This window comes from Labrus mixtus, unplaced genomic scaffold (genome assembly GCF_963584025.1).
Source record: "Labrus mixtus unplaced genomic scaffold, fLabMix1.1 SCAFFOLD_30, whole genome shotgun sequence".
In the NCBI taxonomy this organism is placed as follows: Eukaryota; Metazoa; Chordata; class Actinopteri; order Labriformes; family Labridae; genus Labrus; species Labrus mixtus.
The window spans coordinates 916947-932500 of record NW_026870100.1 but is presented as its reverse complement, the minus strand read 5'-3'; the positions used below and the strand labels follow the sequence as shown (position 1 = coordinate 932500).

At 41.8% G+C, this 15554-nt stretch overlaps 10 non-coding genes and 6 pseudogenes across 10 annotated transcripts; all 16 read left to right on the top strand.

Annotated features, from left to right (window-relative positions):
• LOC132960759 (5S ribosomal RNA) overlaps window positions 1-57 on the top strand; it is a 119-nt pseudogene extending 62 nt beyond the window's left edge.
• A 122-nt stretch (window positions 58-179) lies between these two features.
• Window positions 180-299, top strand: LOC132960861 (5S ribosomal RNA; annotated as a pseudogene).
• A 122-nt stretch (window positions 300-421) lies between these two features.
• LOC132960971 (5S ribosomal RNA) lies at window positions 422-541 on the top strand (annotated as a pseudogene).
• Window positions 542-895: 354 nt separating this feature from the next.
• On the top strand, window positions 896-1014 carry LOC132961478 (5S ribosomal RNA). The gene has a single exon (XR_009667840.1). It is a non-coding gene; the product is annotated as a 5S ribosomal RNA (ribosomal RNA).
• Window positions 1015-1133: 119 nt separating this feature from the next.
• Window positions 1134-1252, top strand: LOC132961322 (5S ribosomal RNA). The gene has a single exon (XR_009667689.1). It is a non-coding gene; the product is annotated as a 5S ribosomal RNA (ribosomal RNA).
• Window positions 1253-1375: 123 nt separating this feature from the next.
• LOC132960741 (5S ribosomal RNA) lies at window positions 1376-1494 on the top strand (annotated as a pseudogene).
• A 121-nt stretch (window positions 1495-1615) lies between these two features.
• Window positions 1616-1734, top strand: LOC132961515 (5S ribosomal RNA). Its single transcript, XR_009667877.1, has one exon. It is a non-coding gene; the product is annotated as a 5S ribosomal RNA (ribosomal RNA).
• A 122-nt stretch (window positions 1735-1856) lies between these two features.
• Window positions 1857-1975, top strand: LOC132961167 (5S ribosomal RNA). Its single transcript, XR_009667544.1, has one exon. It is a non-coding gene; the product is annotated as a 5S ribosomal RNA (ribosomal RNA).
• Window positions 1976-8266: 6291 nt separating this feature from the next.
• LOC132961445 (5S ribosomal RNA) lies at window positions 8267-8385 on the top strand. Its single transcript, XR_009667808.1, has one exon. It is a non-coding gene; the product is annotated as a 5S ribosomal RNA (ribosomal RNA).
• Window positions 8386-8507: 122 nt separating this feature from the next.
• Window positions 8508-8626, top strand: LOC132961505 (5S ribosomal RNA). Its single transcript, XR_009667867.1, has one exon. It is a non-coding gene; the product is annotated as a 5S ribosomal RNA (ribosomal RNA).
• Window positions 8627-8747: 121 nt separating this feature from the next.
• On the top strand, window positions 8748-8866 carry LOC132961210 (5S ribosomal RNA). Its single transcript, XR_009667585.1, has one exon. It is a non-coding gene; the product is annotated as a 5S ribosomal RNA (ribosomal RNA).
• A 122-nt stretch (window positions 8867-8988) lies between these two features.
• On the top strand, window positions 8989-9097 carry LOC132961077 (5S ribosomal RNA; annotated as a pseudogene).
• Window positions 9098-9219: 122 nt separating this feature from the next.
• LOC132960708 (5S ribosomal RNA) lies at window positions 9220-9338 on the top strand (annotated as a pseudogene).
• Window positions 9339-9460: 122 nt separating this feature from the next.
• Window positions 9461-9579, top strand: LOC132961161 (5S ribosomal RNA). The gene has a single exon (XR_009667538.1). It is a non-coding gene; the product is annotated as a 5S ribosomal RNA (ribosomal RNA).
• A 121-nt stretch (window positions 9580-9700) lies between these two features.
• On the top strand, window positions 9701-9819 carry LOC132961480 (5S ribosomal RNA). Its single transcript, XR_009667842.1, has one exon. It is a non-coding gene; the product is annotated as a 5S ribosomal RNA (ribosomal RNA).
• A 122-nt stretch (window positions 9820-9941) lies between these two features.
• Window positions 9942-10060, top strand: LOC132960709 (5S ribosomal RNA). Its single transcript, XR_009667450.1, has one exon. It is a non-coding gene; the product is annotated as a 5S ribosomal RNA (ribosomal RNA).
• Window positions 10061-15554: the final 5494 nt, after the last annotated feature.

Genomic DNA, 15554 nt, shown 5'->3' with positions numbered 1-15554 from the left:
CGTGCCTGGTTAGTACTTGGATGGGAGACCGCCTGGGAATACCAGGTGCTGTAAGCTGTTTCATTTTTTTGATCATGTGTTTTTTTTTTATCATAGAGAGACATATTCACATGTCCAAAAATTCAGCCAGAATCAAGGCCATGACATCTTTAAAAGGCCCCTTTCTGCACACAATAATGGCTTACGGTCATACCACCCTGAACTCGTCCGATCTCGTCCGATCTCGGAAACTAAGCAGGGTCGTGCCTGGTTAGTACTTGGATGGGAGACCGCCTGTGGAATACCAGATGCTGTAAGCTGTTTCATTTTTTTGATCATTTGTTTTTTTTTTATCATAGAGAGACATATTCACATGTCCAAAAATTCAGCCAGAATCAAGGGCATGACATCTTTAAAAGGCCCCTTTCTGCACACAATAATGGCTTACAGCCATACCACCCTGAACAAGCCCGATCTCGTCAGATCTCGGAAGCTATGCAGGGTCGGGCCTCGTTAGTACTTGGATGGGAGACCGCCTGTGGAATATCAAATGCTGTAAGCTGTTTCATTTTTTTGATCAAATGTTTTTTTTTTATCATATAGAGACATATTCACATGTCCAAAAATTCAACCAGAATCAAGGGCATGACATCTTTAAAAGGCCCCTTTCTGCACACAATAATGGCTTACGGCCAAACCAACCTGAACTCGTCCGATCTTGGAAGCTTAGCAGGGTCGGGCCTGGTTAGTACTTGGATGGGAGAACGCCTGGGAATACCAGACGCTGTAAGCTTTTTTTATTTTTTTGATCATATGTTTTTTTTTTATCATATAGAGACATATTCACATGTCCAAAAATTCAGCCAGAATCAAGGGCATGACATCTTTAAAAGGCCCCTGTCTGCAGACAATAATGGCTTACTGCCATACCACCCTGAACACGCCCGATCTCGTTCGATCTCAGAAGCTAAGCAGGGTAAGGCCTGGTTAGTACTTGGATGGGAGACCGCCTGGGAATACCAGGTGCTGTAAGCTTTTTCATTTTTTTGATCATGTTTTTTTTTATCATATAGAGACATATTCACATGTCCAAAAATTCAGCCAGAATCAAGGGCATGACATCTTTAAAAGGCCCCTGTCTGCACACAATAACGGCTTACGGCCATACCACCCTGAACACGCTGGATCTCGTTCGATCTCAGAAGCTAAGCAGGGTCGGGCCTGGTTAGTACTTGGATGGGAGACCGCCTGGGAATACCAGGTGCTGTAAGCTTTTTAATTTTTTTTGATCATATGATTTTTTTTTATCATATAGAGACATATTCACATGTCCAAAAATTCAACCAGAATCAAGGGCATGACATCTTTAAAAGGCCCCTTTCTGCACACAATAATGGCTTACGGTCATACCACCCTGAACTCGTCCAATCTCGTCCGATCTCGGAAACTAAGCAGGGTCGGGCCTGGTTAATACTTGGATGGGAGACCGCCTAGGAATACCAGGTGCTGTAAGCTTTTTCATTTTTTTGATCATATGTTTTTTTTTATCATAGAGAGACATATTCACATGTCCAAAAATTCAGCCAGAATCAAGGGCATGACATCTTTAAAAGGCCCCTGTCTGCACACAATAATGGCTTATGGCCATACAACCCTGAACACGCCTGATCTCGTCCGATCTCGGAAGCTAAGCAGGGTAGGGCCTGGTTAGTACTTGGATGGGAGACCGCCTGGGAATACCAGGTGCTGTATTCTTTTTCATTTTTTTGATCATATGTTTTTTTTTTATCATATAGAGACATATTCACATGTCCAAAAATTCAGCCAGAATCAAGGGCATGACATCTTTAAAAGGCCCCTTTTTGCACACAATAATGGCTTACGGCCATACCACCCTGAACACGCCCGATCTCGTCCGATCTCAGAAGCTAAGCAGGGTCGGGCCTGGTTAGTACTTGGATGGGAGACCGCCTGGGAATACCAGGTGCTGTAAGCTTTTTCATTTTTTTTGATCATATGTTTTTTTTATCATATAGAGACATATTCACATGTCCAAAAATTCAGCCAGAATCAAGGGCATGACATCTTTAAAAGGCCCCTCTCTGCACACAATAATGGCTTACGGCCATACCACCCTGAACACGCCCCTTTTGTTGTCAGAGTTTGTGTGGTGCTGAAGGAGAGCTGACGTGTCAGTACTGAGCAGGACAGCTGGACTAATTTGTTTGTTTTTTGGATGCGCTTTGGATTTATTTAAATACCTCAGATTGTGAGTGAATGTCCCCCAGCAGTCACTGACTGTTAGGGGGATCGTTTTTCTTTTCACCTTTTTTTCCTGTTTTTTTTCCACAATTTTGTGAAGAATTTTTGTTTTTTGTGAATGTTTGCTCGTATGTCGCGAGCAAACTCACACGGACGGATCACAAAGATGACAGGACCACGGACTGGAGAGATGGAAAAAGGAAAAGAGAACGGACAACAACGTGAACAAACAAACATGGCACTGAAACAAAGGAATGGATTAAACGACAACGAGAAGAACGACGGACAAAAAGGACGGATGAAAACGGCAAATGAAACAGGGAACGGAATGGATGACGGAGAGAGAGGAAGAGAGAGGAGCGGCGGGCTGATTGCTCCGCATGCAGAGAATGGGAGAGGTGGCGAGAGAGCAGAAAAAGAGGAAGCAAAAGTGTCTTTTGAGAGAAAACTAACACTAAACATTGAAATGGTGGGAGACAAAGTTCCTCTAAATCACGTCATGAGCAACATAAAAATGATCTGTGGGGGCCTGCTGGCGTGCAGAACCCTGGGACCTGAAAAACTGGAGGTGACGGTGAGCAACATTAAAGGAAAGGAAAGGCTGCTGGATGGATTTAAAATCGGAGAGACCAGAGTCGTGGCGAGAGAACTAAATAATGATGAGCTGGTGGTGTCTTTTTTAAACCTGCCAGCGTATATCACAGATGAAGAAATAGTTTGGAAGCTGAAGGGATGGGGAGTGAAACCGACATCACCAATAAAACGCAGAATGTGGCCTGGAACAATGATAGCTGACGGAACGAGGTTTGTCCGGGTCAGATTTAATGACCAGGTACAGTCACTCCCTTACTCCACAAAGTTTAACACTGTGATGGGGAACGAATACTTTAGAGTAATACATGATAGACAACAAAAAGTGTGCAGGATGTGCATCCAGCCGGGACACATCCTGAGAGAGTGTCCAGAATTTATGTGCCACAACTGTGGGGTGCAGGGACACTTTGCGCGAGAGTGCAGCGCGAACAGCACAAAATGCACAAACTGTAAAAAAAGAGAAAATGAATGTGAGTGTGAGAACGGAGAGGAAAGCAAGAACGAGGTGGAGGAGGTGTACGAGGATGAAGACGAGGCGGAGGAGGTGTACGAGGAGGAGGCGGAGGAGAAGGAGGTGATCGGAGCAAGCAGGAAGGAGATCAGAGAAGACGAGAACAGTGACGGAGAAATGGAGCAGAGCGGAGAGAGCGGAGGAGAACGGGCGTCAGAGTGCGAGCTGGAGACGCCGGAGCTGGCTGGAGAGGGAGGACAGCAGAAGCAGCGAAAAACGAGCGAGAGAGGGAAAAAAGGAGACGGAAGGGACGTGGCAGAAGACCCGGGGGTAAGCATGAGCACAGAGGGGAGGGAGATGCCTGAGAGTGGTGTTGGACAGGCGGGAGGGAGAAAAATCACGCTAAATAATACGGGTAAAAGCACCAGTCCCAATGAAACGGACAGCGAAATGGATGTGAGTGAACTGGCGAGTGCGCAAAAAAGACTAAGTCTTGGACAACGAAAAAAGTTGGTGAAAAAATTGAAATGTAAGGACAAATAATGACTGACAATAACCCCTGTAAATCCGTTTTTTTTTGTTTTTATTTTTATGATAATGGCCTTTAATTTATTTTCGATAAACGTGAATGGACTAAGGAACAAAGAAAAAAGACATGCGATTCTTTCCTTGCAGAATGACGTTTTGTGCCTGCAGGAGACCAGGTGGGATGATTCCCTGGTGGAAGACATAAAAAAAGACTTTGTGGGCCATATTTTCTGCTCCAATGGCACGTCGAGGGCGAGAGGAGTGGCGGTTTTAGTCAAAACGGGTCGGGTAACAGGGGTAAATTTGGTTTATGGAGACAAAGAAGGAAGAATAATAGTAATAGACTGTGTGTATGAAACGAAAAATATAAGAATCATAAATATATATGCACCGAATGGAGAAAAAGAAAGGAAAACATTCTTCATTGCAATAAGCAAATGGTGGGAAAGGAATTGTATAATAATCGGTGACTTTAATGTGGCGATGACACCCACCGATGTGTCAAAAAATAATGTGTTTAAGGGGGATGTGAGCAGGGGGACACTTAAAGATATAATGATAACGAAACAATGCATTGATATTTGGAGATTGCTACATCCATGGGAGAGGGTGTTCTCCAGGAGACAAATTGTACTGAATAGATTAAAACAATCTAGAATAGATTATGCTTTGGTGACATGCGAGGTAGTGAGGTGGATTAAAGAAGTTGAATATAAAACTAATATGTGGAGCGATCACGCTGGAATAGAAATCACGTTTAGAAAAGAAACGAATGTACGTAAAGGAGGGATATGGTGCTTTAATGCAAGCTTGCTGGATGATGGAATGTTTGTGAAAAGTATGGAAAGATTGTTGAATGATGTGGGATATGAGTGGAATGAGAGTGAAGATATGAATGTGTGGTGGGATAGTGTAAAAGTCAGAATTAAAAAAAAGTGTATCAATTATAGTAGAGAGAAAAAGTGGAGAGAAAATAGAAAGGAAGAGAATTTGAGAAAACAACTAAGTGAGGAAATAGCATCGCTTGACAGTGTAGATAATGTAGATGTCGAAAAATACATACATTTAAAAGAACAGTTGGGAGTGATTGAACTTAAAAAGAGTAGGGGTGCAGCCATTAGGAGTAAAATACAATATATGTATGAGGGGGAGAGGAGTACAGCCTTTTTTTTAGGTCTGGAAAAACAAAAACAAAAAAGAACAGAAATAAACGAATTATTAAATGAAGCAGGTAAAAGTGTGACAGATAAAAAGGGAATTTTAGAAATAGTAAAGGGCTATTATGAAAGCCTGTTTTCGAGACAGGAGTGTGATAGCGTGAGTGTGAACAGAGCTTTGGGTGCCTTAAAGAAAAAACTAAGCGAGGACGATAAAATGTGGTGTGATTGTGAGTTTACAGAGGGAGAAATCAGAAGTGCTTTAGAGGGGTTAAACAAAAACAAAAGTCCTGGGAGCGATGGCCTAACTGCGGAATTCTACCAAGCTTTCAAAGAGCAGCTGGTGCCCTTGGTGAACAAATTGAGTAAATATATGGAAAAAGTGAAACATATACCAAAAAGTTTAGGGGAAGGGGTGGTTACTATTTTTTACAAAAACAAGGGGGACAATAAAAATCTGGACAACTACAGACCAATCAGCCTACTCAACACAGACTACAAAATCATAGCGAAAACAATAGCCAATAGAATCAGGGAGGTAATAGGAACAATCATAGAACAAACACAATCATACAGTATACCAAACAGAGACATAGCAGACTCAATCATTTCAATAAAACAGACGGTCAGGGATATGGAAGGGGAGGGGGGAATATGGCTAGGGATTGATTTAAATAAAGCTTTTGACAGAGTAGATCACGGGTTCATGGGGAAGGTGTTAGAGAAGTTTGGATTCGGGGAGAGAATGAGAGAATGGATAAATATGTTGTATACAGGAGCGGAAAGCAAGATAAAATGTAACGGGGAACTAACTGATTCTTTTAAAATATCAAGGTCAGTGAGACAAGGATGTCCGATGTCAGCGCTGTTGTACAGCTTGGTAGCAGAGCCGCTGGCAGCACTGATATCGGAAGACGTAAACATAAAAGGTATAGGTAAGGAAAACGTAAAAATAATACAGTATGCAGATGACGTGAATATAATGGTAAAAGGAGAGGAGGATATAGAATTGATATTAAAACATGTACAAACTTATGAAAGAGCATCTGGGGCAAAAGTAAATGAAAATAAGTCAGAAATTATGTTACTAGGTAAGGAATCCAATCTAGTTAATAAGTGGGGATTTAAAACGGTGTGTGAGAGAAGAAAAGTGTTGGGAGTGAATATGGGGAAAAATGAGAATGAATGTGATGATGTAACATGGAAAGAGGTGGTGGGTAAAATTAAAAAAACATTGAATTTGTGGAAAGCGAGGGGTCTATTGTTGAGAGGAAGGGTAGCCGTAACAAATGCTCTCGTGTTGTCCAAAGTGAATCATGCGCTGAGTACTTGTACGCTTCCGGACTGGGCCTTTAAGGAGATTTCAAAGACCATTAGGGACTTTATTTGGAAAAACAAAGCAGCGAGTATAGCTCACAAAACAATAATAGGGGCTAAAGATCAGGGGGGGCTAGCTTTGATTGATTTACTTACAAAAAAAGTAGCACTAAGAGTCAAATTGATAGGCAAATTTATGGACCAGAACCGGAACGTAGTTTGGAAAAACCACTTCAAACAATATCTGTGCAGTTTTGGACTCTACAACGAGGACAACCTGTACCAGATCAATAACCCGGATTCATTTAAACACTTGCCACGGTTTTTCCAGGAAGTACTCAGTGCGTGGTATCAGGTTTCATCCTGGACTGTACCAGAGTGCGGAACGAGAGGGTCAGTGCTACGACTGCCCTTCCTCTCGAGCCCGTATTTTAAAAATGGGGAGAGGGTAATTAAGTGTGAAGCTATGTCGAAAGCGGGATATATTAGAATAAGGGATTTACTGAACTGTGGGGGGGATTTTGATTTACAAATGGTGGTGAGGGGTTTAAAAAATAAAGGGTGTGTGTGCAGAAAGGATGTGATTGAGAGAGTGTTTGCAAATGTAAAATTGTCTTTGTCGAGCGAATGGGAAAAATTAATCAAAGAGAAGGAGGGAGTGATGCAGGACGATGTGGGGGGGATCTCCCTGTGCCTAGGGGAGAAGAAACACAACATTACAGATGTCACTACAAAAATTTGGTATAGGTGCGCAATCACACATAGAATACAGAAACCCACATCCGAAGTAAAATGGACAGACACATACCCGGACATAACAAGCAACATGATATGGAAGAACATTAACATTCCGCATACACCACATGCAATATTTGACCTAGATTTCAAACTGAGGCACAGGAGGATCTTTACCTGCATCGTCCTGCATCAGATCCATAAGGAGAGGTATGAAAGAAAATGTTGTGTATGTGAAAGTACGGATGAGGATTTAATACATTTGTTTGTTACGTGTGGGGAATTGGTTTATTTTTGGGGAAAAATAAGAGAAATGTTGGGGAAATGCAGTAAGAATGAGTGTTGGAATGAAAGGGTGTGGGAATTGTCGGTGTTGTTGGGGGTGGGAACAAAACAAAAAAATCACAATGTAATGAATATAATTTTGGCTTTTGCAAGAAAAGCGGTTTTTAACAGAAGGAATTATGCACTGTATGAAAGTAAGAAAATGAATGTGTGGAGAATGTTTGTGAATGAATGGAAAGCACATCTTAAATTGTTGTACATAGCGAATGAGAGTGAGTTTGTGAGAATGTTTGTGGAAGGTGCGAATGTGTGTAGAGTAAATGAGGAGGGAATTATGTGGGATGTCTAAATTATTTTGTTTTTGTTTTTTTGGTACGAGGGCTTCTTTTTTGGTCATGGGGAAAATGGGTGATTTGATTTGGTGGTTTTTTTTTTTTCTCAGTGGTTTTTTGAGAATACTGTGGGGTTTTTGTATGTTTTTGTGGTTTGTTTTCAGAGGGGTGTTTGCTTTGGGGGAGGGACTCAGAAGAGTTGTCATGAGTTGGGGGTATCAGGGATGATTTGAGTTTTTTTTTTCTGATGCTATGTTTTTATTGTTTTTAGGGTGCCGTTTGCGTCAGAGGGGAGGTTTAATTTAGAGGGTGTATGTATTATAATAGCATTTGTTGTAAATGATGTTAAAGAATTATAAATGTTTTTGTAATTTTGATAATAAAAGATAAAAAAAAAAAAAAAAAAAAACACGCCCGATCTCGTCCCATCTCGGAAGCTAAGCAGGGTCGGGCCTGGTTAGTACTTGAATGGGAGACCGCCTGGGAATACCAGATGCTGTAAGCTTTTTTTATTTTTTTGATCATATGTTTTTTTTATCATAGAGAGACATATTCACATGTCCACAAATTCAGCCAGAATCAAGGGCATGACATCTTTAAAAGGCCCCTGTCTGCACACAATAATGGCTTATGGCCATACCACCCTGAACAAGCCTGATCTTGTCCGATCTCGGAAGCTAAGCAGGGTAGGGCCTGGTTAGTACTTGGATGGGAGACCGCCTGGGAATACCAGGTGCTGTAAGCTTTTTCATTTTTTTGATCATATGTTTTTTTTTTATCATATAGAGACATATTCACATGTCCAAAAATTCAGCCAGAATCAAGGGCATGACATCTTTAAAAGGCCCCTTTCTGCACACAATAACAGCTTACGGCCATACCACCCTTAACACGCCCGATCTCGTCCGATCTCGGAAACTAAGTAGGGTCGTGCCTGGTTAGTACTTGGATGGGAGACCGCCTGGGAATACCAGGTGCTGTAAGCTTTTTCATTTTTTTGATCATATGTTTTTTTTTATCATATAGAGACATATTCACATGTCCAAAAATTCAGCCAGAATCAAGGGCATGACATCTTTAAAAGGCCCCTTTCTGCACACAATAATGGCTTACGGCCATACCACCCTGAACATGCCCGATCTCATCCGATCTCAGAAGCTAAGCAGGGTCGGGCCTGGTTAGTACTTGGATGGGAGACCGCCTGGGAATACCAGGTGCTGTAAGCTTTTTCATTTTTTTGATCATATGTTTTTTTTTGATCATATAGAGACATATTCACATGTCCAAAAATTCAGCCAGAATCAAGGGCATGATATCTTTAAAAGGCCCCTTTCTGCACACAATAATGCCTTACGTCCATACCACCCTGAACTCGTCCGATCTCAGAAGCAAAGCAGGGTCGGGCCTGGTTAGTAGTTGGATGGGAGACCGCCTGGGAATACCAGGTGCTGTAAGCTTTTTCATTTTTTTGATCATATGTTTTTTTTTTATCATATAGAGACATATTCACATGTCCAAAAATTCAGCCAGAATCAAGGGCATGACATCTTTAAAAGGCCCCTTTCTGCACACAATAACAGCTTACGGCCATACCACCCTTAACACGCCCGATCTCGTCCGATCTCGGAAACTAAGTAGGGTCGTGCCTGGTTAGTACTTGGATGGGAGACCGCCTGGGAATACCAGACGCTGTAAGCTTTTTCATTTTTTTGATCATATGTTTTTTTTTTATCATATAGAGACATATTCACATGTCCAAAAATTTAGCCAGAATCAAGGGCATGACATCTTTAAAAGGCCCCTTTCTGCACACAATAATGGCTTACGGCCATACCACCCTGAACACACCCGATCTCGTCCGATCTCGGAAGCTATGCAGGGTCGGGCCTGGTTAGTACTTAGATGGGAGACCGCCTGGGAATACCAGGTGCTGTAAGCTTTTTCATTTTTTTGATCATATGTTTTTTTTTATCATATAGAGACATATTCACATGTCCAAAAATTCAGCCAGAATCAAGGGCATGACATCTTTAAAAGGCCCCTTTCTGCACACAATAATGGCTTACGGCCGTACCACCCTGAACACGCCCAATCTCGTCCGATCTCAGAAGCTAAGCAGGGTCGGGCCTGGTTAGTACTTGGATGGGAGACCGCCTGGGAATACCAGGTGCTGTAAGCTTTTTCATTTTGTTTGATCATATGTTTTTTTTTATCATATAGAGACATATTCACATGTCCAAAAATTCAGCCAGAATCAAGGGCATGACATCTTTAAAAGGCCCCTTTCTGCACACAATAATGGCTTACGGCCATACCACCCTTAACACGCCCGATCTCGTCCGATCTCGGAAGCTAAGCAGGGTCGGGCCTGGTTAGTACTTGGATGGGAGACCGCCTGGGAATACCAGGTGCTGTAAGCTTTTTAATTTTTTTTGATCATATGTTTTTTTTATCATATAGAGACATATTCACATGTCCAAAAATTCAGCCAGAATCAATGGCATGACATCTTTAAAAGGCCCCTTTCTGCATACAATAATGGCTTACGGCCATACCACCCTGAACACGCCCCTTTTGCTGTCAGAGTTTGTGTGGTGCTGAAGGAGAGCTGACGTGTCAGTACTGAGCAGGACAGCTGGACTAATTTGTTTGTTTTTTGGATGCGCTTTGGATTTATTTAAATACCTCAGATTGTGAGTGAATGTCCCCCAGCAGTCACTGACTGTTAGGGGGATCGTTTTTCTTTTCACATTTTTTTCCTGTTTTTTTTTCCACAATTTTGTGAAGAATTTTTGTTTTTTGTGAATGTTTGCTCGTATGTCGCGAGCAAACTCACACGGACGGATCACAAAGATGACAGGACCACGGACTGGAGAGATGGAAAAAGGAAAAGAGAACGGACAACAACGTGAACAAACAAACATGGCACTGAAACAAAGGAATGGATTAAACGACAACGAGAAGAACGACGGACAAAAAGGACGGATGAAAACGGCAAATGAAACAGGGAACGGAATGGATGACGGAGAGAGAGGAAGAGAGAGGAGCGGCGGGCTGATTGCTCCGCATGCAGAGAATGGGAGAGGTGGCGAGAGAGCAGAAAAAGAGGAAGCAAAAGTGTCTTTTGAGAGAAAACTAACACTAAACATTGAAATGGTGGGAGACAAAGTTCCTCTAAATTACGTCATGAGCAACATAAAAATGATCTGTGGGGGCCTGCTGGCGTGCAGAACCCTGGGACCTGAAAAACTGGAGGTGACGGTGAGCAACATTAAAGGAAAGGAAAGGCTGCTGGATGGATTTAAGATCGGAGAGACCAGAGTCGTGGCGAGAGAACTAAATAATGATGAGCTGGTGGTGTCTTTTTTAAACCTGCCAGCGTATATCACAGATGAAGAAATAGTTTGGAAGCTGACGGGATGGGGAGTGAAACCGACATCACCAATAAAACGCAGAATGTGGCCGGGAACAATGATAGCTGACGGAACGAGGTTTGTCCGGGTCAGATTTAATGACCAGGTATAGTCACTCCCTTACACCACAAAGTTTAACACTGTGATGGGGAACGAATACTTTAGAGTAATACATGATAGACAACAAAAAGTGTGCAGGATGTGCATCCAGCCGGGACACATCCTGAGAGAGTGTCCAGAATTTATGTGCCACAACTGTGGGGTGCAGGGACACTTTGCGCGAGAGTGCAGCGCAAACAGCACAAAATGCATAAACTGTAAAAAAAGAGAAAATGAATGTGAGTGTGAGAACGGAGAGGAGAGCAAGAACGAGGTGGAGGAGGTGTACAAGGATGAAGACGAGGCGGAGGAGGTGTACGAGGAGGAGGCGGAGGAGAAGGAGGTGATCGGAGCAAGCAGGAAGGAGATCAGAGAAGACGAGAACAGTGACGGAGAAATGGAGCAGAGCAGAGAGAGCGGAGGAGAACGGGCGTCAGAGTGCGAGCTGGAGACGCCGGAGCTGGCTGGAGAGGGAGGACAGCAGAAGCAGCGAAAAACGAGCGAGAGAGGGAAAAAAGGAGACGGAAGGGACGTGGCAGAAGACCCGGGGGTAAGCATGAGCACAGAGGGGAGGGAGATGCCTGAGAGTGGTGTTGGACAGGCGGGAGGGAGAAAAATCACGCTAAATAATACGGGTAAAAGCACCAGTCCCAATGAAACGGACAGCGAAATGGATGTGGGTGAACTGGCGAGTGCGCAAAAAAGACTAAGTCTTGGACAACGAAAAAAGTTGGTGAAAAAATTGAAATGTAAGGACAAATAATGACTGACAATAACCCCTGTAAATCCGTTTTTTTTGTTTTTATTTTTATGATAATGGCCTTTAATTTATTTTCGATTAACGTGAATGGACTAAGGAACAAAGAAAAAAGACATTCGATTCTTTCCTTGCAGAATGACGTTTTGTGCCTGCAGGAGACCAGGTGGGATGATTCCCTGGTGGAAGACATAAAAAAAGACTTTGTGGGCCATATTTTCTGCTCCAATGGCACGTCGAGGGCGAGAGGAGTGGCGGTTTTAGTCAAAACGGGTCGGGTAACAGGGGTAAATTTGGTTTATGGAGACAAAGAAGGAAGAATAATAGTAATAGACTGTGTGTATGAAACGAAAAATATAAGAATCATAAATATATATGCACCGAATGGAGAAAAAGAAAGGAAAACGTTCTTCATTGCAATAAGCAAATGGTGGGAAAGGAATTGTATAATAATCGGTGACTTTAATGTGGCGATGACACCCACCGATGTGTCAAAAAATAATGTGTTTAAGGGGGATGTGAGCAGGGGGACACTTAAAGATATAATGATAACGAAACAATGCATTGATATTTGGAGATTGCTACATCCATGGGAGAGGGTGTTCTCCAGGAGACAAATTGTACTAAATAGATTAAAACAATCTAGAATAGATTATGCTTTGGTGACATGCGAGGTAGTGAGGTGGATTAAAGAAGTTGAATATAAAACTAATATGTGGAGCGATCACGCTGGAATAGAAATCACGTTTAGAAAAGAAACGAATGTACGTAAAGGAGGGATATGGTGCTTTAATGCAAGCTTGCTGGATGATGGAATGTTTGTGAAAAGTATGGAAAGATTGTTGAATGATGTGGGATATGAGTGGAATGAGAGTGAAGATATGAATGTGTGGTGGGATAGTGTAAAAGTCAGAATTAAAAAAAAGTGTATCAATTATAGTAAAGAGAAAAAGTGGAGAGAAAATAGAAAGGAAGAGAATTTGAGAAAACAACTAAGTGAGGAAATAACATCGCTTGACAGTGTAGATAATGTAGGTGTCGAAAAATACATACATTTAAAAGAACAGTTGGGAGTGATTGAACTTAAAAAGAGTAGGGGTGCAGCCATCAGGAGTAAAATACAATATATGTATGAGGGGGAGAGGAGTACAGCCTTTTTTTTAGGTCTGGAAAAACAAAAACAAAAAAGAACAGAAATAAACAAATTATTAAATGAAGCAGGTAAAAGTGTGACAGATAAAAAGGGAATTTTAGAAATAGTAAAGGGCTATTATGAAAGCCTGTTTTCGAGACAGGAGTGTGATAGCGTGAGTGTGAACAGAGCTTTGGGTGCCTTAAAGAAAAAACTAAGCGAGGACGATAAAATGTGGTGTGATTGTGAGTTTACAGAGGGAGAAATCAGAAGTGCTTTAGAGGGGTTAAACAAAAACAAAAGTCCTGGGAGCGATGGCCTAACTGCGGAATTCTACCAAGCTTTCAAAGAGCAGCTGGTGCCCTTGGTGAACAAATTGAGTAAATATATGGAAAAAGTGAAACATATACCAAAAAGTTTAGGGGAAGGGGTGGTTACTATTTTTTACAAAAACAAGGGGGACAATAAAAATCTGGACAACTACAGACCAATCAGCCTACTCAACACAGACTACAAAATCATAGCGAAAACAATAGCCAATAGAATCAGGGAGGTAATAGGAACAATCATAGAACAAACACAATCATACAGTATACCAAACAGAGACATAGCAGACTCAATCATTTCAATAAAACAGACGGTCAGGGATATGGAAGGGGAGGGGGGAATATGGCTAGGGATTGATTTAAATAAAGCTTTTGACAGAGTAGATCACGGGTTCATGGGGAAGGTGTTAGAGAAGTTTGGATTCGGGGAGAGAATGAGAGAATGGATAAATATGTTGTATACAGGAGCGGAAAGCAAGATAAAATGTAACGGGGAACTAACTGATTCTTTTAAAATATCAAGGTCAGTGAGACAAGGATGTCCGATGTCAGCGCTGTTGTACAGCTTGGTAGCAGAGCCGCTGGCAGCACTGATATCGGAAGACGTAAACATAAAAGGTATAGGTAAGGAAAACGTAAAAATAATACAGTATGCAGATGACGTGAATATAATGGTAAAAGGAGAGGAGGATATAGAATTGATATTAAAACATGTACAAACTTATGAAAGAGCATCTGGGGCAAAAGTAAATGAAAATAAGTCAGAAATTATGTTACTAGGTAAGGAATCCAATCTAGTTAATAAGTGGGGATTTAAAACGGTGTGTGAGAGAAGAAAAGTGTTGGGAGTGAATATGGGGAAAAATGAGAATGAATGTGATGATGTAACATGGAAAGAGGTGGTGGGTAAAATTAAAAAAACATTGAATTTGTGGAAAGCGAGGGGTCTATTGTTGAGAGGAAGGGTAGCCGTAACAAATGCTCTCGTGTTGTCCAAAGTGAATCATGCGCTGAGTACTTGTACGCTTCCGGACTGGGCCTTTAAGGAGATTTCAAAGACCATTAGGGACTTTATTTGGAAAAACAAAGCAGCGAGTATAGCTCACAAAACAATAATAGGGGCTAAAGATCAGGGGGGGCTAGCTTTGATTGATTTACTTACAAAAAAAGTAGCACTAAGAGTCAAATTGATAGGCAAATTTATGGACCAGAACCGGAACGTAGTTTGGAAAAACCACTTCAAACAATATCTGTGCAGTTTTGGACTCTACAACGAGGACAACCTGTACCAGATCAATAACCCGGATTCATTTAAACACTTGCCACGGTTTTTCCAGGAAGTACTCAGTGCGTGGTATCAGGTTTCATCCTGGACTGTACCAGAGTGCGGAACGAGAGGGTCAGTGCTACGACTGCCCTTCCTCTCGAGCCCGTATTTTAAAAATGGGGAGAGGGTAATTAAGTGTGAAGCTATGTCGAAAGCGGGATATATTAGAATAAGGGATTTACTGAACTGTGGGGGGGATTTTGATTTACAAATGGTGGTGAGGGGTTTAAAAAATAAAGGGTGTGTGTGCAGAAAGGATGTGATTGAGAGAGTGTTTGCAAATGTAAAATTGTCTTTGTCGAGCGAATGGGAAAAATTAATCAAAGAGAAGGAGGGAGTGATGCAGGACGATGTGGGGGGGATCTCCCTGTGCCTAGGGGAGAAGAAACACAACATTACAGATGTCACTACAAAAATTTGGTATAGGTGCGCAATCACACATAGAATACAGAAACCCACATCCGAAGTAAAATGGACAGACACATACCCGGACATAACAAGCAACATGATATGGAAGAACATTAACATTCCGCATACACCACATGCAATATTTGACCTAGATTTCAAACTGAGGCACAGGAGGATCTTTACCTGCATCGTCCTGCATCAGATCCATAAGGAGAGGTATGAAAGAAAATGTTGTGTATGTGAAAGTACGGATGAGGATTTAATACATTTGTTTGTTACGTGTGGGGAATTGGTTTATTTTTGGGGAAAAATAAGAGAAATGTTGGGGAAATGCAGTAAGAATGAGTGTTGGAATGAAAGGGTGTGGGAATTGTCGGTGTTGTTGGGGGTGGGAACAAAACAAAAAAATCACAATGTAATGAATATAATTTTGGCTTTTGCAAGAAAAGCGG